General features: G+C 43.8%; 1 long non-coding RNA gene across 2 annotated transcripts; it reads right to left on the bottom strand.

Moving 5' to 3' along the window:
- Positions 1–6,613: 6,613 nt before the first annotated feature.
- Positions 6,614–16,020, bottom strand: LOC123803056 (uncharacterized). Of its 2 annotated transcripts, XR_015721258.1 has the most exons (3): positions 15,952–16,020; positions 8,001–10,137; positions 6,614–7,234 (listed from the first exon to the last, which is right to left on the bottom strand). It is a non-coding gene; the product is annotated as an uncharacterized LOC123803056 (long non-coding RNA). The 2 variants fall into 2 exon arrangements; XR_015721257.1 differs by having other exon boundaries at positions 8,001–16,020.
- Positions 16,021–23,078: the final 7,058 nt, after the last annotated feature.

Below are 23,078 nucleotides of genomic sequence, written 5' to 3'. Positions count from 1 at the left end.
CTGAAGGGCTCAAGAGGAACTTTTGTCCTCCCTTACCCACACAGAAGGATCTCAATTGGGGGTCTTTCCCAGAATAAGGGTTATTAACAGAGATAAATTTTTTCTGAGTGACCCATCTGTTTGGGAGGACAAATGTCTAATTATCAGGGGTGCCTGGGTAGCGCAGTGGTTAAGCATCTGCCTTCAGCTCAGGGCGTGGTCCCGGCGTTCTGGGTTCGAGCCCCACGTCAGGCTCCTCCGCTATGAGCCTGCTTCTTCGTCTCCCACTCCCCCTGCTTGTGTTCCCTCTCTCGCTAGCTGTCTCTCTCTGTCAAATAAATAAATAAAATCTTTTAAAAAAATGTCTAATTACCAAACATCTGCTCTTCTTAACCACCTGTGAAGTGCACTTCTGTCCTCCGAAGTCCCAGACTCCCACCCCCCTTCTCCTCAGTTCAGAATGACATATAGACCTCATTTCACCTGTCTTCAGAATTTCCAGGTCTAGGTGGATTCCCCATCTGTACACCCATTAAATTTGATTTACCCCTGTTAATCTGTAGCATGCCCATTTTATTCTTGGCCCAGCTAGGAGGACCTTGGAGGGGACAGGAATTCTTGCCTCCCTGATGCTGTAGCCCGTAACTGTACCCACAAGCTAGGTGCATCAGGTTCATTATAGAAGCCATGTCTGTAAGCAAACAAACTTCCCATCTTGGGGTAGGGCTGTCCTCTCTTTCTTGGTTCCCCGGGGGCCTTCTGGGACATCGGGGTCTTATCCCAGCCCCCCTCCTCACCTAGCCACTTGAACTCCTTGGGCATCGGAGGCAGCTGGCCGTCCCCAGCCCAGTGGCCCTCAGACTTGCTAGTGCATCGCAGTCACTTGGAGGAACATAGAGAACCCTTCCAAGTCCTGAACTGATGCCCCATTGAATGAGAGGCTCCGGGAATGGGGCCAGTCATCCATATATTCAACAGCCTTCCCTGGCCGTTGCAAAGCACGGCCAGGTTTGAAAACCACTGTCTTGGCCAGAGCTCCTCCAACTGCCCTCTTCCTAACCACAGAAGAGAATCAGGAGGGAGCCCCTGGGAGGAATCTGGGCCAAGAGATCAACTGCCTGTCAAAAGCTGCAATGCCTTTAAGGCAGCTATTTTGTCTTAAAACTCATTCGGATCCTGATTTCTTAAAGGGTCAGATCTGCCCTCTCTACTGCGCATCTTGATTCGCTCTCATTGTTCGTATCACCAGCGATGACAAACCCAAATTTCCTATCACTCCTCACATAGAAACCCTTCCACTCCCTAAGTGACCGTGAAAAGACGACATGGTGCTGGGTGCTTTATTTAACCAGAGTTGTCAGACCCTTACAACAACATGCACGGAAGAGAATCTTATACCCATTTTACAGATCGAGGCACCTGCAGCTCAGACACGTGACACAAGCCAGTAAATGACAGAACTGCAGCTTTTTCCAGGGTTCATTTTTCATTGTGCTAAAATACACATAACACAAAATTTACTTTTTCGTCCACTTTTAAGTGTCAAATTCAGTAGCATTCAGTACATTTATAATGTTGTGTGACCATCACCACCACCCAATTCTGGAATTATTTCATCACAGACAGAAACTCGACCCGTTAAACACTAACTCCCCATTTTCCCACCCATGGTCCCTACTAACCACTGTTCTGCTGTTTCTATGAATTGGCCTATTCTAGGTACCTCGTATTAGTGGGATCATACGATATCTGCTCTTTTGTTCCTGGTTTATTTCGTTGAGCATAATGTCATCAAGGGGCAAGATTCCTCCATGTTGGAGCAGGTGTCAGAGTTTAGTTCAAACCCAGTTCTAGCAGATTCCTAAATCCACGCTCTTTCCACTTCCTTTTTATTTATTTATTTTTTAAAGTAATTATTTATTTATTTGTCAGAGAGGGAGAACAAGCATGAACAGGGGGAGCAGCAGGCAGAGGGAGAAGTAGGCTTCCTGTTGATGGAGGACTCGATCCCAGGACCCTGGGACCATGACCTGAGCCAAAGGCTTAACCGACTGAGCCACCCAGGTGCCCCTCCACTTCCCATCTTGCCTCTAAGTACTGGCAGGGCTGGGGAGGGCGGGAAGAGGAATCAACCAAATTTTGTTTTCATAGAGCATAGAAAGGAGGTATCGATGGAAGTTTCGGAGTGGCCAGTTCCAATCGCAGAGGTTGAAACCATTTGTCATAAAATATGGGACGTCTAGGTGGCTCAGTTGGTTAAGTGTCTGCCTTCGGCTCAGATCATGATCCCAGAATCCTGGGATTCATCGAGTCCCTCATTGGGCTCCCTGCTCAACGGGGAGTCTGCTTCTCCCTCTACCCCTACCCCTGCTCATGCTCTCTCTTACACTCTCTCTCTCTCAAATAAATAAATAAAATCTTAAAAAAAAAAAAAAGAACGGACTCAAAATAAAATAAGGCCATCCCACTAGGTAGTGAGTTACCTGCCACTGGAAGGGACCAGACACAGGCTGGACAACCAAGCGCTCAAGTTGCTGATTTCTCCTAGGCCACAGGATTTTGTTTGGGAGAGAGCAGCATTTGGGATAGAAACAGCCGTTTTCAATTTCTACTCCTGAGATTATGCCAGAATCACCTGGAAAGCTTTTTGAAACAAGGCTCCCTAGGTCTCCCTGCAGATTCTGACTCATTGAATCTGGACAGGGCTCTGGGGTATGTTTCGGAAGAGCTTTTGGAGACCTGGGAGGGATCCCCAGGTGCTGAACTACATAACCACCCCCACCCCGACATGAGATCTGTGATTCTAGGGCTGGATAGTCATTCTCAGCCAGAGAGTTTAAGTTCCAACTCATTTATTAAAGGGACAGGGTCTGCTCTGAAACAGACTGTTCACAGTCTCCAAGAGACAGAGGTCAGTGGTAGGCAGCTGTGTCTTCCTAATGACTCAGGCACCGAGGGAAACATTAGAATGGCGGAGTGTTCTAACCCATTAGCATCACGAAACATTGCCAAGCTCGGGGAAATAGCAACAGAAGTCATTTTCATGTCATTGGAAGTAACAATATCTACCTTCACGCCCCTTTGGACCTTGCTGCTTGTGGTACGCCAGCCGAGTCCTCTAGCTGACGGTCTGCCCCATCCCCATCCCTCCTTCCTGCACTGCCGGGTTCCCTCCTGTCCCCAGGGTATGCATGTGGACTGGGAGTAGATGGGGAGGAGAGGCACCACAGTCCCCAGCAAGCTGGTCCCCTGGATGGAATAAGCATGTGATTCACCTGGGAATCTTGTTAAAGCGCAGATTCTCATTCCCTTTGGGGCAGGGCAGGAAGGACTGAGGATTCTACTTTGCATTTCTATCAAGCTCCCCTGGCGATACTGAGACTTTCCACTGCCATATCCCTGTTCTGGGAACCACACTTGAATAGCAGGGGTGATGGGTTCAGAGGGCAGGTTCCGGAGTCAGAATGTCTGGGTCTGAATCCCAGCCCTACATCGTAATAGCTGCATTAGCTTGGGTCAGACACTGAGGCTTACTGAGAGTCCCAGTTTCTGTATCTGGGAAAGGGGGAAATAATAGGACTTATGTCATAGAATCCCGAGGGTTCTATCAGATAAAGAAGAACCCTTAGCACGGTGCCTGGCACGTGGTTGGAACTACGCTCCAGCATCAGTAAACAGATTGAAGAAAAGGAGTTGCTTGTGGAGCCAGAGCTGGGAGGGGAGGCAGGGCGGACCGGGAGCTGAGCTGGGCTCTGGGTGTGGCTGTCTCTGCTGTTTTTCCATCCCACCCCACACGTTAGCCCGATTCCTCAGATATTCCACCACGTATGAAAGCCGGTGGCAATTGCTGCTGCTTTATCCTCTGCACTTTTCATGAAGCTTGTTCGGATGGTGCTGGTTGAAACCCACCTCGCTGGTAGGAGCCGCTTAAGGGGTTGCCTTGAATTTGGGGCCACTGTGTCTGCTCAGCAACTGTGCTTGATGGGCTTTAGATCAGCCAACCCTAAATTGCTATCCTGTTGCGTTAGCCCAACTATAGAGAAGCCAGTAATGAGTCCAGCCTGATGAGCGATTCAGGTAGGAACATTTTTTTCTTTCCCCGGTGAGACTTCATTGACTGTCCTGTCAAGACCCAGCTGGAGCTCTGAATTACCAGGATCTTGTTAGCAGCAACGGCTTACCATTGGTGGGTACTTGCGGAGTGTGGCGGACGGTGCTCGTGGGGCCGAACCCTCAAGCAGGCCCACTGGCCTGTTCTTTTTTGCCGATTTCCTGGATTCTCTGCACACCTCTTTGTCCTATTTCTTCTGGACATTTAAGACTCGGATATGTGGTCTGTTAGCTCATCTTTTATTTGCAACTATCAAAGCCTGGTGTTACTCAGTGAGCAAAAAAATCCTGTTTAGGAACATTGAAAAAAAAAAAAAAAAACTCTGGTTAAGTGACCATAGTAGCAAGAATGGCGAAGGTGTTTGCAGTCTCTTCTAGAGCAGTCTAATGGGGTATTTATTTATTTATTTATTTATGGCATCCCTGGGTGGGCTCGAACTCATGGGGCCTCTTTTATTTCCATTTATTCAGAAAGATGAAGGGATGGCTCAGCTCCTCCAGGCTTCTTATCTGTTATTTCAGGAGCATTAATAACTTAATTTAAGCTCCCCACCTTTTCCATGGGATTGTGTCCAGTCTCTCCAGGCTGAGGGCTAGGATGGGGTGCAACACGGAGTCCTCTGACACTAAAAGCGAGACGAAAGGAAAGGCAGGGTCGGGAGTCCGAGACCAGCTCGACTGGTGGCACTAGCGGCCTTGGGGAATACCCGATTCTGTGTGGAAGAATTGCTCAGGGGAATTATACCTTGAGCCTCTAGAGCCAAAGCATTTCTCACTTTAACCATTTCTTACCCAGATCTTTCTAAAATGCCCTTCACACACCATTCTACGGAAAACATCTAACTTCAGCGGCCCACTCGCCATTGGGATATCCATTATTACGATGACAGGTTCAAGAACCGTCGAAGTGCCGTGGACCCTTGCACAATAGAGTGCCAGATCTTCAACTTTCTGTAACTAACCTTTATTGGTTTTTCTGATTATAAGAGTGTTAACATTTTTAAGAAAGTTATTCATTTTGTAATAGCTTCCAGACTGTTTAGCTATCTACATGCTACCTTTGGCTCCCTTTAGTACATTCTAGCACCATCCCTCTCATTGGTTAGGTTTGATCTGGATTTAGGCTGGGAACCCACACGATCAAGCCCACTGCAATTGTGTGTGAAGGGTACCCTCAGGATAGGCCAGTACCGCTATTAGGATAGAACTTTCTAGCGCATTAGGAAAGAAGCTTAGCCTATGGAATCAGATAGACCTGAGTACGAATTGCTTTTCTCTTACTGGTATTGGGAACTTCTGCGAATGACCGTATCATCCTCGGCTCTGTTTCCTCAATGTAAAATCAAAATAAGGACACCTAACTTGCATGACTGTTGTAAGGATTATAAGATGGGACACGCCCATCGTAGAGTTTGGCTCTCGATGGTGCCTCTGTGAGCACTTGTTCCCTCTCTTCCTGCATCACTCCCATGTATCACGATGCCGTAGAAGGAGAATGCTTCTAGGACAGTGGTTCTCAAATTTGAACGTGTGTCAGAATCTCCTGAAGGGCTTATTAAAATACAGATTGCTGGGGGCGCCTGGGTGGCTCGGTCGGTTGAGCATCTGACTCTTGGTTTCAGCTCAGGTCATGATCTCAGGGTCTTGAAGTTGAGCCCAGTGTCAGGCTCCGTGCTGGGCGTGGAACCTGCTTAAGATTCTCTCTCTCCCTCCCCCTCTGCCCCTCCACCTCTCACTCTCTCTCTCTAAAAAAGATAAAATAAAATAAAATAAAAACAGATTGCTGGGCCCCATCTCCAGGATTTCTGATTCAGTAGGACTAGGTTGGGGCCTGAGAATTTGCATTTTGGTGAAATTTCCAGATATGCTGGTGATACTGACGCTACTGGCCTGGGGGCCACACTGAGAACCTAGAACTGGTCTAGGAGATAGGCTTTGGTCTAAATCCTGATGGCTTCTCACTAATTGTGATAATTAATGCATGTCATTCAACTTCTTTGAGCCATGGTTTCCTCACCTAAAACCTAAGTGTAACTTCTGCCTCATGAAGTTGTAATGGACATTAAATGAGATGGCAGTTGGAAAAGATCTAGCAATTATTAGGTCTTCATAAATCTTAATTTTTCCCTCTTTGAGGCAGGGTCCCTTCCTGTTCAACTTAAGGACTTTTTAGTGTCCCAAAGAACTATAGCAACCAGAGGATTTTTGCCCCTAAAATGACCTACTTCTTGTCCTCGGATACTTCACAAATGTGGCATCTGTCACATACTCAGGAAACGCAACGTAGACTCTGTAATAGGTAGTAAATATTGATCCCGTACAGGTCGATCGGCAGATCAATTTCTGTAACTTCCTACCTGTTTACCTTGTTAGAGAAGTGATGGATTGATGTAAAATATTTCCCCCTACAGCGCAGGAAGCATTTACAGTACACACAAGTCAGCAAGTACTCTCTCTATGGGGTGGATGTGGGGTATGGACTGTGGGTTGGGGCAACAAGTATACTCATAAGTTGCAAAGCAGGTGCAGCTCTAATCATATTTATTCTGTTCCAGTGATACATTCTCCAGAAAAAAAAGAATGTTTTTCTGCTGTGAAATTGGTTTGCTGGGGTACTGCCAAAAGGAAGCCTTATCATAGTAAATACATCAACTTTAATTATTCATTTCTATTTGCTCGAAGAAATATTCTTATGTGACATACATATGTTCATACATTTCCTTGTTGCAGCAACATGAACTAAATACGTTACTTTCACACATAAAATGCAACTCCAAGAGTTATTATCACTAACTCGTGTTCTCTATACCATTCACACATTTTCCATTCAGCTGGAGAAAAGGTAGTGCTTGGGTAATGGGGAAGAATCATGCAGCAAAAGATGAAGATCTCTTTAGTGTTCTTTCAAGCAAAGGGCGGGGGGGAGGGAAGCGCAGGCTACCATCTGCTATTGCTGATGAATTTAAACATCTCCATCTATAGGGATGCGTTAATGTACAACTGGTTCAGCAAACTCATCTACTGAACGTGCAGAACCAAGATGAGGCGCGACGTCGGGGGTCTGTTCCGCCACCTGGTGTTCATTGAAGGAAACGTCCGCTGAGACCGGAATTCAGCAACCAGTGTTTCTCTTAGACAGGACAGGCTGTTGAGAAATTGTTAAAACAATCTCAGTGAAAGACAATTCCAGAGTTTGTGCCAAATTCCAATAGAAGACAGAGGTTTGTTTAGAAACATTAGTTTGAAAGCGGTTAAGACACATTGTTCAATGGCAGATGGGATCTTTTTTTTTTTTAAGATTTTATTTATTTGTCAGAGAGAGAGAGAGCACAAGCAAGGGGGAGCAGCAGAGGGAGAAGAGGGCTCCCCGCTGAGCAAGGAGCCCAATGGGGGACTCGATGCCAGGACCCTGGGATAATGACCTGAGCCAAAGGCAGATGCTTAACCGACTGAGCCACCCAGGCGCCCCTCCCGGGGATCTTTTAACTGAGGCTCAGCATACAGCTTCCAGGGATGCTACCAGAAGATAAAATTGGCCCTGCTCACTCTCTGTTCTGCGTCTTTCCCATTTCTGCCCTCACCCTCCGCTTGGGCTGGTCACGTTGTCCTCACGGCACACTCCGATTGTTTTGTTCTAGCTGCTGCTGGGTCTACCGACCCCCTTCAAGACTCTCCTCCCATTTCAACCAAAATGCTTCTTTCTTGAATGCTACTGTATCTGATACCCATGTATTTATTATATAGTTATAATATATATTTGTTATAGTTATAATCTGATTAAATTAATTTTTGTTACAATATGGATGAGACTTAATGTTTCCAAGAAGCACTTGCATTTTCCAAACAGATTTATTAGCAGAAGCGAATCGGAAGTTGGTGAGTGTTGCCAGAGAAATGGCTTTAACACCTACGTTGCTTGACTCCTTTCCTCTTCGTCAGTCCGCTGACAGCTATTTGTGGAGCACTGACTTGTGTGTCAGGCACTGTTCTAGGTGCTGAGGACGCAACAGGTGAAGACGGCGTCGGTCCTTGAGGCGCCTGCACTCCAGGTGGAAAGGCAGACAGTAAATACACAAGCAAGTTAATAAAGGTAATTTCGGGTGCTGATGAGGAGTTAAAGCAGGGCGGTGTGGGTCTGAGTAAAGGGGGGTCAGGGTGATGTTTTAACCAGGTTTGTAGAAGGCAGAAGCTCCCAGTGATGAGGGAGGACAGCCCAAATATCTGGGAGAAGGGGTTTCCAAGCAGAGAGAAACAGTACAAAGACTTTGGCATGTTTCAGGGAAAGAAACAGACGGTGGATTTAAATACCATCAAAAACTCTCAGATTCCTCTCTCCAGCCTGTACCTATCTCTTCAATTCCAGATTCGTATCTCCAGCTCGGCTTTAGCAGGTGTCCCAAATCGATCAGGTAAAAAACTGCACTTCTGGTTTTATGAACCAACCTCAAAGTCAACCCCTTCCTGGTCTCCCTAGCTCAATAAATGGCATCTCTATTTCTCCAATTGTGGAAGCTTATGATTTGGGTCACTCCTGACCTTCTCTTTTTCTGGACTCTCCTATCCTATCCATCAGCCAATCACAATGACCGTTTCTTCCACATGAATTTGATCCCGGCTCACCACTTCCATTGCTACCATCTTGGTGCAAGCTTGAACTATGGCAATCACCTCGGCAGGAGTTAGGGTGTTGGGTAACGTGCTGGAACCGAAATATCATCCTAGCTAAGATGAGGAACTAAAAATACAGTGGTTCAAATAAGGTAGCTGCTTAGTTTTCTCTGGCCAAGAGGTAGAAGGCTCTCTGCCGTGAGATCATCCAGAGAACCAGATTCTATCTTGTGTCTCCAGTAGTCCTTAACTTACTGTTCTTCCCTTCATGGCTGGAGAAGGCTCAACACGAGGTCTTCTATTCCAGCCCACAGCAAGGCAGAGAAAAAGAGTGAGGATGTGTGTGGGGCAGGGGTGTGTGTGTGTGGAGGGCTGGCTTCCCTTTTAAGGCTGCAACCTTGAAGTTGAGCCTATCACTTCCCCTCACATCCCATTGGTCAGGATGTGGTCATATATATAGCCACGCTTAGCTGCGAGGGAATTTTAGGAAATACAGTATCCAGCTGGGCAGCCCTGATAAAACTTGGGGAGGTTCTTAGACAGAAGTGCATAAGAGAGAAACTCCAGCAGTTTCTGCATCTACCCCTGTGGTAGTTACACAGATGCACCACCAGAATCTTCCACCAGGGAGGATTGCTGCCCACCTACAGGAAGTGTGGCGAGCACACAGCCTCCCACTGTCATCTCCTTTGATGAGGACCTCCGGTCCTTGCTTGATGTCATGCCCATCCTGGGCAACCTGCATCCTGTAGTTGGAAGGGGACATAAAAGCCCAGCTGTTTCAGGACACCGACAGGCGATACTTGTCCTAGAGCTCCCTGCTGGGTTGCCCGAGGCTTGCTGGCTTCACGTTTCAGTTCGACTTCTTACTCTGCCAATCTAGCTTCTTCTCCTTTCTTCATAAGTGTTGGTTCCTGTTCCTAATAAACCTCTGGCCCCCCAAATTGTCTCAGCGACTACGAGAGAGCCTAACTTCTTGGTCTCCCTGCTCCTACCTGTGTTGACCTAGAGCATACTCCCCACATGGCCACGAGAGGGAGCCTTTCCCCATGGGCTCCGTCCCCTCCCTGTTCTCTCCCTACCCCATCTCAGGCCTCACTCGCTCCTTGCTCACTCCCCTCCAGCCTTGCTGGACTCTTCCTCAGACATGCCCATCAGCTTCATGATCTGAGCTGTGTCCTTGATGCATCCTCACAGATCCCTGGGCTCACTCCTTCCTTTCCTTTAGCTCACCTAAGTCACCTCCTCAGAGAAGCCTGCCCTGATTGCCCTATTTCAAATAGCACTTCCTTCTCTCACTTGCTATTCCTTTTACCTTATTTATTTTTCCTCATAGCACTTACTACTTGACACTTCATTTATTTGTTTATTATCATCATCTTCTTGTCTTTCTTCTTCCACTAGAATGTCAGCAATTTCAGGGCAGAGGTCACAGTCATCCTTAAAGAATAATCACAAAATAAATGGATAAACAGACAAAAAGCAGAAAAGGAGAGAGAGCTGGAAATACTGGTCATCAGGGGCCAGACTATGGAGGGCGCTACAGACCACGGTGAGGAATCTGCATTTTGTTTCAATTTTAATGGGGAGCCATGGAGTGTCTAAGCGGGAGAGTGACCTGATCTGTTCTTAGGATGATCACTCGTTGAACTCCAAGGACCCAGAACCTTGATGTCGCCAGGGACAGGACACTCACCACTTCCTGAAGAAACCAATTCCATTGCTGAAAACCTTTCATTATTAAACATTTATTTCATATACTGAATCCTTCTTTCCTACAGATGCTCCTCATTAATGTTCTGCCCTCAGGAACAACTCAAAACAAAGTTTTAAACAAGTTTAAAACTTCCACATAACGGCTCTTGAAATATTTGGAGACAGCTTTCTAAGTCTTCCTCCCTCTAGGGTAAACATCCATGATCCTTTGAATTTTTATCCCATTACATGACTTTGAGACTGTTCATTGTCTTTCCGAGAGTTCTGACTTCTCAATATGCTCTTTAAGAACTGCCAACTTTGGTCTGACCAGCACGATACAAAGAAGCAATTGTATCCGAGAATGGATTTGCCTATGTCTTTGAACACAGCCTAACTCGATTACATTTCGGCCCCATCCTAGGGATCAAGCTACACTTGTGGTCAACAGAAGGATCTGGAAATTCTTCAAGCGAGAACTGCTCTGTCCTTCTCTCAGTCTACTCGATCGTGCTGTGATTTACATCAGTCTTGTGAAATTTATCCTGTGGTTTCTGGCTGACGTGGCTTTTTTTATGATCAACTCTTCATTCTCTCGGCTTGTGCAACACCTGAAAACCTACGGGACTGTTCTTAGACTTCATCTGATTGTTGAAAATATTAAACAGAATAGGACTGGGGACAGAATCCTATAGTTTTCTTCTTGAAAGTTTTTCTAAATTATCAGCTTTTAGTATAATAGACCGAGAAAGGAGAGGAGTGGATTCCTATGCACACGGCGTGAAGATCCTTAGCTCTCGGGTATTCATACGTAAGTGGAAAGATTAGGAGCAGGGCAGTACGGCCGGTGGGTGTGCTGTGTTGAAGAAAACTGGTATGAGAACGCGATGAAACAAAGGGAAAGTCACGAATGCCCTTGATAGGTTAAATGGTCAGCTGGATTTGTTTCACCTAGGAGATAAGGGAGGTCATCTGTAAAGGTCCTTGGTGTATTTGTATTTGTGCACGTTCATATAACGAGACGCTTGAAGAATGTTGCTTAAAATCCTTGATCTTCTTGAGGGGTCCACATAAATCAACATTGTTGGGTGTCTATACCCACTTTAAGTTTAAAGATTAAATTTTTTAGCGTATGTGCTGCCAAAGTGAGCACATTTTAAAAAAAAATGATAGATCATATTTGTGGGAGAGATTTATGCCTCCAGCTGTCTTAAAATAGCGAACCAGTCCCCAAGACCTCCTTTGCTTTCACAGAGTTCAAACCTGTGAGGGCTATTAACTCCTGTGGGGTTTGGTGGGTTTGTTAGAGCTACTGTACGGACTTTTTCATGTATACTTTGTACAAGCAGCTGCTGAGCCGACTAGTTATATGTTAGTCCAATCCACACTTCGAATCTTTTTTTTAAGTTGTATTTATTTATTTTAGAGAGAAAGAGTGCGCAAGCAGGGAGAGGGGCCGAGGTAGAGAGAGAATCTGGAAGCAGATTCCCCGCTGAGCCTGGAGCCGGAGGTGGGGCTCGATCCCAGGACCCCAAGGTCATGACCTGAGCCGAAATCAAGAGTCAGCCGTTCAATCAGCTGAACCACCCAGGCTCCCCTTTTCCTAAGTGTTTAAAATTTATTTAAGTAATCTCTATGCTCCGCGTGGTTCTTGAACTTACAACCCCAAGATTAAGAATCACACGTTTTTCCGGCTGAGCCAGCCAGGCATCCCAGTCCAATCCACACTTCAGCATCCCGCCTCCCAGGGATTCCATCAGAAGAGAAGTCATCAAAGACTTTGCTAAAGTATTTCCCCGTATCTGTTACCGTAATCACTGTGTCAAAATCAGACTCAGTCTAAATTTGTCGTAACCTCTTGGAAGAGAACCCGCGTGGGTTTTTAGTGATCATCTCATCTTCAGCCAAGTGCACGTAACAATTCATACCGTCGGGCTGTGGATTTACGTCAAACTCACTGATCCTTGGTTTTCACAGTCTATGGCTTTTCCTCCTGTGGCTTCAGGAATCTCTCTTGTTTATCATTTTTAAAAATTCCTTTTTTTCCCTCCTGCCATACAGTGTTACAAACTCATTACATAAACTTTGGAAATGGAGAAAACAAGAAAAAAAACAAACCCAAACTTTTCCTCCTACCTGAAATACTCTTAACATTTAGGTGCATTAACTTCTAGCATTTTTTTCTATGTATATTCTTTACAATATCACAATGTTGTATGTGTATGTTTTTAAATAAAATATTCACGTTTCAGATTGTCTGCCTTACCAGCCTATATTGTAAAGATTAATGACAGTGATGTTGAGGTCATCACTATAAGTTCTTGCAACTTGGGATATATTTTCCTGGGTTAATAGCCCTAAAATGCATTTTTTAAAAAAGATTTCATTTTTAAGTAATCTCTACACCCAATGTGGGGCTTGAAGTTGCAACTCCAAGATCAAGAGTCGCGCGTTCCACTGACTGAGCCAAACAGGCGACCCCTCTGAAGAGCATTTTGGACAGCCAGTTGCTCATAATTCTTTTCTAGCTGAGCTTCGATTCATCTTCATGATATCCACCTTACCTTTTTTGGTGTGAGTATAATTTTGTTGGCTCATAAGCCAGAAGAAGACTAAAAATTAAATAACCGAGCTCTCTCTTTGCCCTGTGTTTAGATCCTTCAAGCACTGGAAAGTCAGAACATAAATCGGGCTAACCTTTCTGGAAGGCAACCACGTAATGTGTGTCGAGATCCTGAAAACATGTTTTGCTTTTTGTTCAAGTCCTTCCTCTTCTAGAAATAAGATCCTAAGAAAATAATGTATTCAAAGATTTTATAAAAGGCTCTTAACTGTGGCGTTAGTCACAGTGCTAAAAGATACCATCGAAACGTCCCCAAGTCAGGAGATGACTAAACTATACTTGATGATAGATTGTATAGTCAACTTTAAAAAAGCATGCCATTAAAACGTAAGTAATGATCTGGGCAAGTGCTTATGATACGAAAATAAAACACAAAATTTTGCTGCGTATGATCCTGATTTTGATTTTGGTGTATAAACATGCTACAAGGACATAACTCCATGCGGCGAGATTATAGGATTTTCATTTGTTTCAAATGTTTGTTTTCCAGATTGATTCCACAGATATAACATGCTTTTCTAATGAGAAGAATAAACATATAATTCCCTGCTGCATGAGCCCTCTTCTTTGTGAAGTAGAACACCCGCCCATGTTCTTCCTGTTCCGGCTCCCACCTTTGCTGTCCTGGTAGCTTATGTGATCTTTATCTCATTACGTGATCTTTATCTCAGCTTGGGCTTGCTTTAGTCAGCTGAGCTCCTGACGTTTTGCAGGCTTGGTTTATGCTGCATTTGAATTCATTCCATATAATATTCCCCTCCTTCCATCTTTTTCTATTTTTCTTTTCTTTCCTCTTTTCTTTCTTTCTTTCTTTCTTTCTTTCTTTCTTTCTTTCTTTCTGGCATGGTCTTTTCTTTCTGTATCTGAGCTCATCAGAGAACTTGTTGAAAAGTCATGTGGGTTTCTCTGGCTGCCTCCTTATTTTCTTCATCAGATCATCAGTGAATGCGTTTTCAACAATTTATTCTCAGGCTTTCATCTGTTAAGCCTCATCTGTTTCCTTCCAGAAACTCTAGTAATGAGATCATATGGATCTTTTCTTTTGATTGCTTACAATATGTTTTTCTAAATAGTGTATGATATCTATGGGAAAGATCCCAGTGTTCTCTTCTTTGTGTTCCAAAGTGTCAAGGCCTTTTTATCCTCAATGTGCCCTAACTCTGGATTTCATGTGAAGCAGGAAAAGGGAGGGAGTTGGGACCGGGCACCAAATTCACCCACTAGGAGTCAAGGGGGCTGAATCAGAGCCTGAATCTGGAGGAAGTGGCTGGGGTTTCTGGTGGTCACTGGACATTACCTGGGCGACATGATGACTCTGCTAAATCTTGGGGGGAAAACATTTCCAGTATTTCTATACAAAGATGAGTTCCTGGAAAAGAGGAGTCCTATGCTTGTGCTGACTGAGGGGACAAAGACCAAGTAAGCAGGGCCTGGGAATGCTCTTTTAACACGGGAGAATTACACACCTTCTTTTCTGTTTGTAGATTTCCATGTAGGAAATATTTTTTCTTTTTTTAAAAAAATGTTTTATTTACTTATTTGAGAGAGAGAGAGAGCATGAGCAAGGAGAGGATCAGAAGGAGAAGGACAAGCAGGCTCCCCATTGAGCAGGGAGCCCAACTCGGGACTCGATCCCAGGACCCTGGGATCATGACATGAGCCAAAGGCAGATGCTTCACCGACTGAGCCACCCAGGCGCCCCTCCATGTAGGAAATCTTGTATTTCCCTCAAAAGAAGAAATCGATTTTCTGCCTTATCTACTGATCGGTTTTTAAAAATCAGCAAAAACAAAATAAAACAAAAGCCTGACATAGTAAAAAGAAGGAAGAAAGTGAAACACCCATATTCCACCACCTACAGAGAACTCTGGCATTTGGAAGTAGTGTATGGAATGTGGCTCTTTTTTTTCTTTTGTTCTTTTGTGTTTTCTGGTAATGAACACCAATTCACTGAGTCTTATTGAAATCTATTACGGTTTCGTGTGGGAATTTCCAGTACTTTGGTGTAAGACATCCAAGGCATTGATATTAATGATAAGAAGAATGTTAATGAGAACAAAATTTTCTCAAGCACTCGGTATAAACCAGGCACTTTTAAAGTACTGTGCATGCATTCCAATTTAATCCTGACAATCAGCATTTGAAGTAGGTTTTCTTTTCATTCCCATTTTAGAGCTGAAAACCTGACTATAAAAGTTTGCTCGCTGAAGATGTCACAGCTAGTAAGAGGCAGAGTCAGGACCCAAACTCAAGCGAAACATGATTAAAACCTGTTTTTAAGTGGGACACCACATTCCCTCCATTGTGGGGGGGCATGACCGCCTTCCCCGACGGAGTCATCCTCTGAAGAACCACACGCTATGCTCCTTTTCTCTATTTGGTTCATGTTCCCCTCCATAGACTCTATCTCACTGTTACATCTGGGCACTTGCCTCCAAATTCAGTTTAAAACCTAACATCTGGGTTAGTGACTGTGCCCAGCAAAATTCCCTCCCGTTCTGACGACTGTCCTCAGCCCTTTGCTAGGAGTCCATTCTTTGGGAATAAAGCCCTTTCCTCCAACGCGTGCTTCGGGAGAGCAGCAATGTTCCAATTCGTCACGGCTAGGTGTACGCGTGGCCAATGTCACGCTGCTCGTTTCATAAAATGTCTCCCACTCACTGACACCACAGAACGCAAGGTTTGTGAGTTCTGTTTGAGATGTACTGTTTTTCTTTCTTTCTTTTTTTTCCCCAATCCCTTTCTCTCCCTGACTCCTCTCTTGCCCCCATTCATCTTCTACTCTGCCGTCAACGCTCTTTCTGAAATACAAACCTGACCTTGGCCCTCCCTTTCACTACCTTTGGGATGAGTTCAAACCCCTGATCATGGAGTATAAGAGGCTCTGTCATCTAGATCCTACCCTCCCTCCAGGCTCATCTCCCACTATTCCGTACCTGAAGTATTCTGCTCCAGCAGCATTCAACCGTTTGCAGCTATTGGGAGCACATCTTTGCCCCGGCAGCTACCCGGACTCTCTGATTCTTATCATCGTGTCCCCACCCCACCTCACTCCCTCTGAACCACTAAGCTTCTGCAAAACACAATCCAAACGAAACACCCTCTGTGAAGTTTCTGCAGTTGCTTTTAAGGAGAAGTACCTCTGACTTTCTTCTATTATTTTATTTCTAGCCCTGTATTTCCATCCTAGTAAACTGTGAGCTTCTTATAGGCAGCAATCAAGTCTTACGTATTTTCTGAAATTCCAGCATCAACCATGAAGGACAGCTTAGTAAGGGCTTAGTAAACGGTTATAAAATATTGAATGAATCGGGGCGCCTGGGTGGTGCCGTTGGTTAAGCATCTGATTCTTGGTTTCGGCTCAGGGTGTGATCTCAGGGTTGAGAGATCGAGCCCCGTGTCAGGCTCTACGCCAGCACAGAGACCGCTTGAGATGCTCTCTCTCTCTCCCTGCGTCTCCTGCTTGTGCTCTCTCTCTCTGTCTAAAATAAATAAATCTTTTAAAAAATGAATGAATTCATGGAACCCGGAGGTAATTCTCAAGAGATCAAGGAGTTGCATAATATGGGAAGTATAGAGAATAGTGTCACTTTGGCAAGAGAGAGAATGTATGTGGTGGAAACCCCTTGGTTGAACTTAACTTAGGTAAATATTAACATGCTGAATCAGAGGGGTTTATCCCTCCCTGCAATAGTAATTACCTCAGCACTTAAATTAATCAGTGCCTGGACCGCTTCTACCCCCAGAAGTTCTATTCAATTTTTTGAAATTTAATTTATTTTTTAAAGATTTTATTTATTTATTTGTCAGAGAGAGAGAGCGCACAAGCAGGGGGAGCGGCAGGCAGAGGGAGAAGCAGGCTCTCCACTGAGCAGGGAGCCTGATGCGGGGCTGCTTTCCAGGACCCTGGGATCATGACCTGAGCCGAAGACAGACACTTCACCAATTGAGCCACTCAGGTGTCCCTCAATTTTTTTTTTTAAACAGTCTGGGAGATTTTAATGTGCAGCCAAGGTTAAGAATAAGAGCTCTAGATGAAGATTGAAATTGTAGTTTATAAAAGATATTAGTTTCTTCAAGGTAAATGGTATTTACATGTAGGGAATCTCGGAATTCACACAAAGATGTTTCAGTGCTGACTTTGGCTGACTATGTGTGTATTTCTAGACACATGTCCACTAAGACCTATGACAATGTTCCTTTATCCTCTTTGCAAATACCTGCATATTCCTGATAGATTCTGCTATCGTTAGAGCACAGACACTTGCATCTTTCCACTAGGAGCTTGTTGGTGGATGTTGGCCAGAATCCCATCCCAGAAAGAGACAATATTGAAAGTTGTTGTCATTGTTTTTTAATCTAAACTGTTGCTAAATGTTTAATGTTATGGTCAAAGTCTCTGCTTGTAAAGTAAATAAGAACAGTTTTGAACATGTGATGCAATGTGATTTTAGGAATACAGAACCTTGGACTCTGAGTCTAGGTCTCTATAGTTTTTCAAAAGAGAAGAGGGAAGGATCTATAAAGTCATTAAGAATTTCAAGTACATGGTCCTATGTTTCTTGTAAAACACATGTTTTCGTGTACTCTTCAGCCTAAGTGTCTATGTGTCTGCGTATTCCTGTCCATGGTTAACAAAGCAATATATTAAGTGCAGCATTGAATCCAAGGGTTGGTTAATCTTTAGTGGTGAGTATAAACTCCAACAATACAAAACGACCACTTGACTTGCTGAAATTCCTTGGGGTTTTCTTTTTTTCCTTAATGGTTTTTCCATTTGCTCTGCCAAATTACACTTCAATGGTAAGTTTAAATATGTCTTTAAAATGCCATGTAGCATTGACGACCAGGAGCTCCTTGGGTATTATTGTAGGGTACTTAGTGTGAGTGGAACTTCAGGGAGACGACAGATCAGACTCCAGGCCATCCACACGGTGCTAATGTGATGCGGGGCGATGACTCACCAGCTTGAGATGAATGATTTCGTCTCATCTTAAGGCTCGTTGTGAAGGCTTTGCATTAGACCCTTGTGTGTTTTTGGAAGAGTTCTGAGAACATCTTGTAATTCTCAGACATGTTCAAGTGGCAGTATGCTTAGGACTAATAATAATCATAATTTATTAATTGTGCAAAATGCCACCCATTTTCTTTGTATTTAATTACATAAGCAAGGGGAAATTTTACTAACAAAAAAAAAAGAAAAAGGGAAACCCCCCCCGGAAACCACAAACACATGTGACTCCCTTCAAAAGCTGTCAGACTAAGTTTGATTTAGTTATTTCCTCATTGGCTTGTTCCTATACTTTTTTTTCTTTCATCTCTAACTTTATTATTTTTTTAATGTTTTTTTATTATATTATGTTAGTCACCGTACAGTACATCCCTGGTTTCTGATGTAAAGTTCGATGATTCATTAGTTGCGTTTAACACCCAGTGCACCATGCAATATGTGTCCTCCTTGTTCCTATAATTTTTGAATTATTTTCTGTAGTTTAGTAGCTGGCAAATAGGAGCTGGATGTCAATGGCTCAAAAATAATGTGTATACATTATATATATATAACTACTTATAGCTACCTCTCTTCATACACACACACACACACACAGACACACATACACACACACAGACACACATACACACAAACTTAAAATTAAAAAATTCTGTCCATACACTGATTTTTATGGGGTGATGCAAAAAAAGTTGAGGCCTCATACAGTTTGGTTTAAGAACAATATCTTACTGGGCACTAGGGTGGCTCAGTCAGTTACGTGCCTGCCTTTGGGTCAGGTCATGATCCCAGGGTCCCGGGATCGAGCCCCACATTGGGCTCCCTGCTCCGCGGGAAGCCTGCTTCTCCCTCTCCCCTCTGTTTGCGCGCGTGCTCTCTCTCTCGCTTATCTCACTCTCTTTCAAATAAATAAATAAAATCTTAAAAAAAAAAAAGAAAATGCTATCTTATTAAGACCACTCTTAAGGAAACCACAAGAAGGGCACATATTCCTTTTGGTGGTGGTTGTTATATTTTTAAGCAATTTCAAATATACAGAAAATTTCCAAGAATAGAACAAAAACCTCCAAATACTCTTTACCCAGAGACCCCATTCATCCTTCACCAAACATCCCCTCAGGCTCTTACAGCACCAGCTTGGGACACCCATTCAAGGATTCTCCCTGGGCTCCCTCACTCTTTCCTTGCCTTTCATGGCCTCTGCCATTTGAAGACGACGGGGTGGTCATTCTGCATATTGTCCTCCAACTTGAGTATGTGCAATATTTTCTCAGGACACAACCCAGGTCACTATGTTTGGGGCAGGGGTATCGCAGAACAGAGGCCATGTCCTTCCCATTGCATCTTATCTGGGGGGCACACTAAGCCCATTTGTCCCATTAAAGGTGGTATAATTTTGATAATTTGATTAAGTTGGTGTCTGCCAAGTTTCTCCACTATAAATTCCTTTTTTCTCTCTATGCAATATATGCTTATTTTAAGTGGAGACATTTTTAAGGCTATCTGAGCATCTCATTTCTTTTTTTTTTTCTCTTCCTTTTTTTTTTTATTAATAATGATTTTTTATTATATTATGTTAGTCACCATACAGTACATCCCCGGTTTTCGATGTAAGTGAGCATCTCATTTCTAATCCCACTAATACCCTCCTAGTTTTAACAGCCATGGATAGTTCTTGCCAGAATTAAGTATTTCTCTGATGATTTCCAAACTGCAATTTTCCAATTCCAGTGTTCTTATTATATTAATTAATTGGCATTCTACCCCAAGGAAGAACTTTCTTATCTTCCCATATATTTGTTAATATGTTTATTGCTATCAACATGGACTCATTGATTTCCGTTTTAGTCAATGGACTATAATTTTCTACGATCATTACTTATTCTGACACTCAGATTGTCTCGTCTTGAGAGCCCCTTCAAGTGCCTTCTGGGTCCCTATCATTCTCTGAGCATTACCTGAGTTGCTTTTCACAACACGATGTTCCAGAATTGTCTTATACTTTCCACTACTAGAATCAGCCAATTTTCCAAGGAGCCTTGGATAGTTGTATTAGAAACCAAGATCTAGGCATGAGGTATGCTCATTGCTACTGAGTATATTGTCTTCCCCAGATCATCTTGGTGGAAAGAGCTAGGAATAATATGTATAATAGGCATACGTACCTACACACGTGCACACCTTTGTAGCTATAATTTCTGAGTCTATGTATATGCAAAATTTATGCTGATATCGCTATTTCCAGTCCAACACTACAGGGTTTATTTGAGCTTCCCTTCTTTCTCTTTTGCTACCTCTCCTCACCAGTAAAAATCCTGAGTTCCATCATCCCTAATATATTTGCCTGTTTGCTCAATCCCTTTTTGCAGCCAACCCTGTGACAACACTGGGCTGTCATCATCACAAGGGTCAATGTGACTGCCCCACTGGGTCTGCCCCATGACTTTTGGACAGAATTAGGAAGGAAGGACAAAGGAATGGGGGGGAAAGGGAGAGAGGGAGGAAAGAAGGAAGGAGTACACTGTTTTTAATTTGAAATATAATTAGCATATAATAAACGCACAGATCTTAAATGTTGAATTGGATGAATTTATTTAACAAATTATTTATTTTATTTTATTTTATTTTTATTTTTTATTTTTTTTTTAAGATTTTATTTATTTATTTGACAGAGAGAGAGACAGCCAGCGAGAGAGGGAACACAAGCAGGGGGAGTGGGAGAGGGAGAAGCAGACTCCCAGCGGAGGAGCCTGATGTGGGGCTCGATTCCAGGACTCTGGGATTACGGCCTGAGCCGAAGGCAGATGCCCAATGACTGAGCCACCCAGGCGCCCCAATAAATTATTTTTTTAAATTAAAGTATAGTGGACACACAACGTTATGTTAATTTCAGGCGTACAGCATAGTGACTTGACAAGTCTATACATTATGCTATGCTCACAAGTGTAGCCACCATCTGTCACCATACAACGCTATTACAGTTCCAGCGACTGTATTCCCTATGCTTTTATCCCCAGGACTTATTCGTACGGTGACTGGAAGCCTGTACCTTTCACCCCCTTCACCCATTTTGCCCATTCCTCCTCCTCCTCCCCTCTGGCGACCATCAGTTCTCTGTTATTTATGGGTCTGCTTCTGCTTTTTGTTTATTTCTTTGTGAGTTTTGATCACTGCGGGTACCCTAGTAACAAACGTGTAAAAGAAAATACAAAATGTTCCCGCCCCTCCAGAAAGGCTCTGCAGGTGAGGGTGCTCATCTATCGGCAAATATCGTTAAAACCCCCTCTTCTTCTTCTTCTTCTTTTTTTTTTTTTACTGTCATGGTGCAGTGGATAATTAAATGTTTTTTTATTTTAATGTTTTTTTATTATATTATGTTAGTCACCAAAAACCCCCCCCTCCGTCACTGCTCCTCTCAACGACTCTCACTCCATTTGCATCTGTTACCAAAAATGTCTCCTCTTAGTTTCACACTTCTCAAATTTGTTTTCCTGATGTCCTGCCTGTTTGGCTTCTCTCTTTCTCCATCTCCCTCAGATCTGTATTATGTACAACAACTCGGCCCTGTCTTTAGTTTCTCTCTTCTCCACACGTTGAAGGAATTCTCCACAATAGAGCAGAGCCTGTGAATGATCTAGAACCCCCTTCGAAGGGGATGGTGGAGTGAGTGTATGTGTGTGTAAAGACTGTGATTTAATCAGAGAGGGGGAAGGGCCACGATTATTTTCTATTAGTGACAGTATGCTTTTCCTCTTGTCACAGAACACAACGTTCATTAGAAGCAAAGTTCGAGAATCACTGCCTGACAAGAATATTTCTTAAATTAATGTGTGTCAAGCAACCTTAGACCTCAAAGACCATCCATATGAGAACCAGCAAAAGCAACTGACTCAGAGCTTGCCACAACAAGGGAGTCAGCCCTCGTCATTTGCATCTGGCAGAGACTCAAAGTCAGAGGAGTGGTCAAACTTGGTTGTGGCCACAAAGGGCAAAAAGGGCAAATTTCGAGTATGTCCCGATGGGAGGTTGTTGGCATGACAGGGACGACTGGAGGTGGACGGACCAGAAGCTGGGCGTCCTATGTGATTGATAAAGAACATATCTGACTTTCTCCAGCTTGTCCTAAGTTGGGCCAATTGCTATGGAGGTTGGGATTTGGCTTGCTGGACTGGTTGCCTCAGAAACTAGGGGTCAGAGTTCTATTCTTATATATTTTCTGGTCATTGTCCACTTGTATATTCAGTCCCTGAGTGGGAAGGATGCATGAGAGGACTAGAGAGTCATGGCTGGTCCTCTCTGAACCCTCCAAGCAACATCAGCGGCATTGGCCATTGTCTCCTCCTCCCCAACTTCTGTTCTTCTCTGAGTCCAAGCTTGTAACTTCATGTCAACTTTCCAATCCCTAAACCAGATCTAAAATCTGCCTAGACAGATCTAAGAAGTATTAAGAATGACGAGCAGGAGTTTGTGTTGACATGATGTGAGAAGACTGAGGATTTGAGGATAGCTTTGAGGTTGCACCTGGAGCTCCCAGGACGATCTTGTTACCAATTGCAAGTAAAACAGAAATCTGGAAGAAATTATCATTTTCTGAGAGAAGGTGATGAACTCGGTTTTTTAGGCATTATAGTTTCAGATGCCTCCCTGTGGATGTTCTTTAAAATCGTACATCTGGGGACTGGAATATCATTTGAGAAGTGTGGAGACTGAAACCCGGAGATGGTCCAAAATTCCTATGTCGAGACTGTGGGGGAGCAGGTGCTCCAGGCTTCTGATGCTCCGCCCACTACGTGCACAAAACTAAGGCTGGAGGATGAGAGGCCTGAGAATCTGGGAATCACCAAGATCCTATCGGAGGCGATCACCGACCGTGTTGTGCCATTAAAATAAATGTTATGAAGACGGAAACCATTTGCCAAAGATTTCACAACAGACCCACGGAAGTGAAAGTAAATGATTAAAAAATGTAGGTCTCGGAGTTCCCTTCAAATTGTGATATTTCACCTTCTATTTACAGAGGTAAAAGGACACAGGAGAAAAGTTAATGTTTAAGCA

This window comes from Ursus americanus, chromosome 23 (assembly GCF_024610735.1).
Source record: "Ursus americanus isolate L20-20 chromosome 23, mUrsAme1.1.p, whole genome shotgun sequence".
Taxonomy (NCBI): Eukaryota; Metazoa; Chordata; class Mammalia; order Carnivora; family Ursidae; genus Ursus; species Ursus americanus.
Note: the sequence above shows the minus strand (reverse complement) of the source record. Positions and strands in the feature narration are given on the sequence as shown.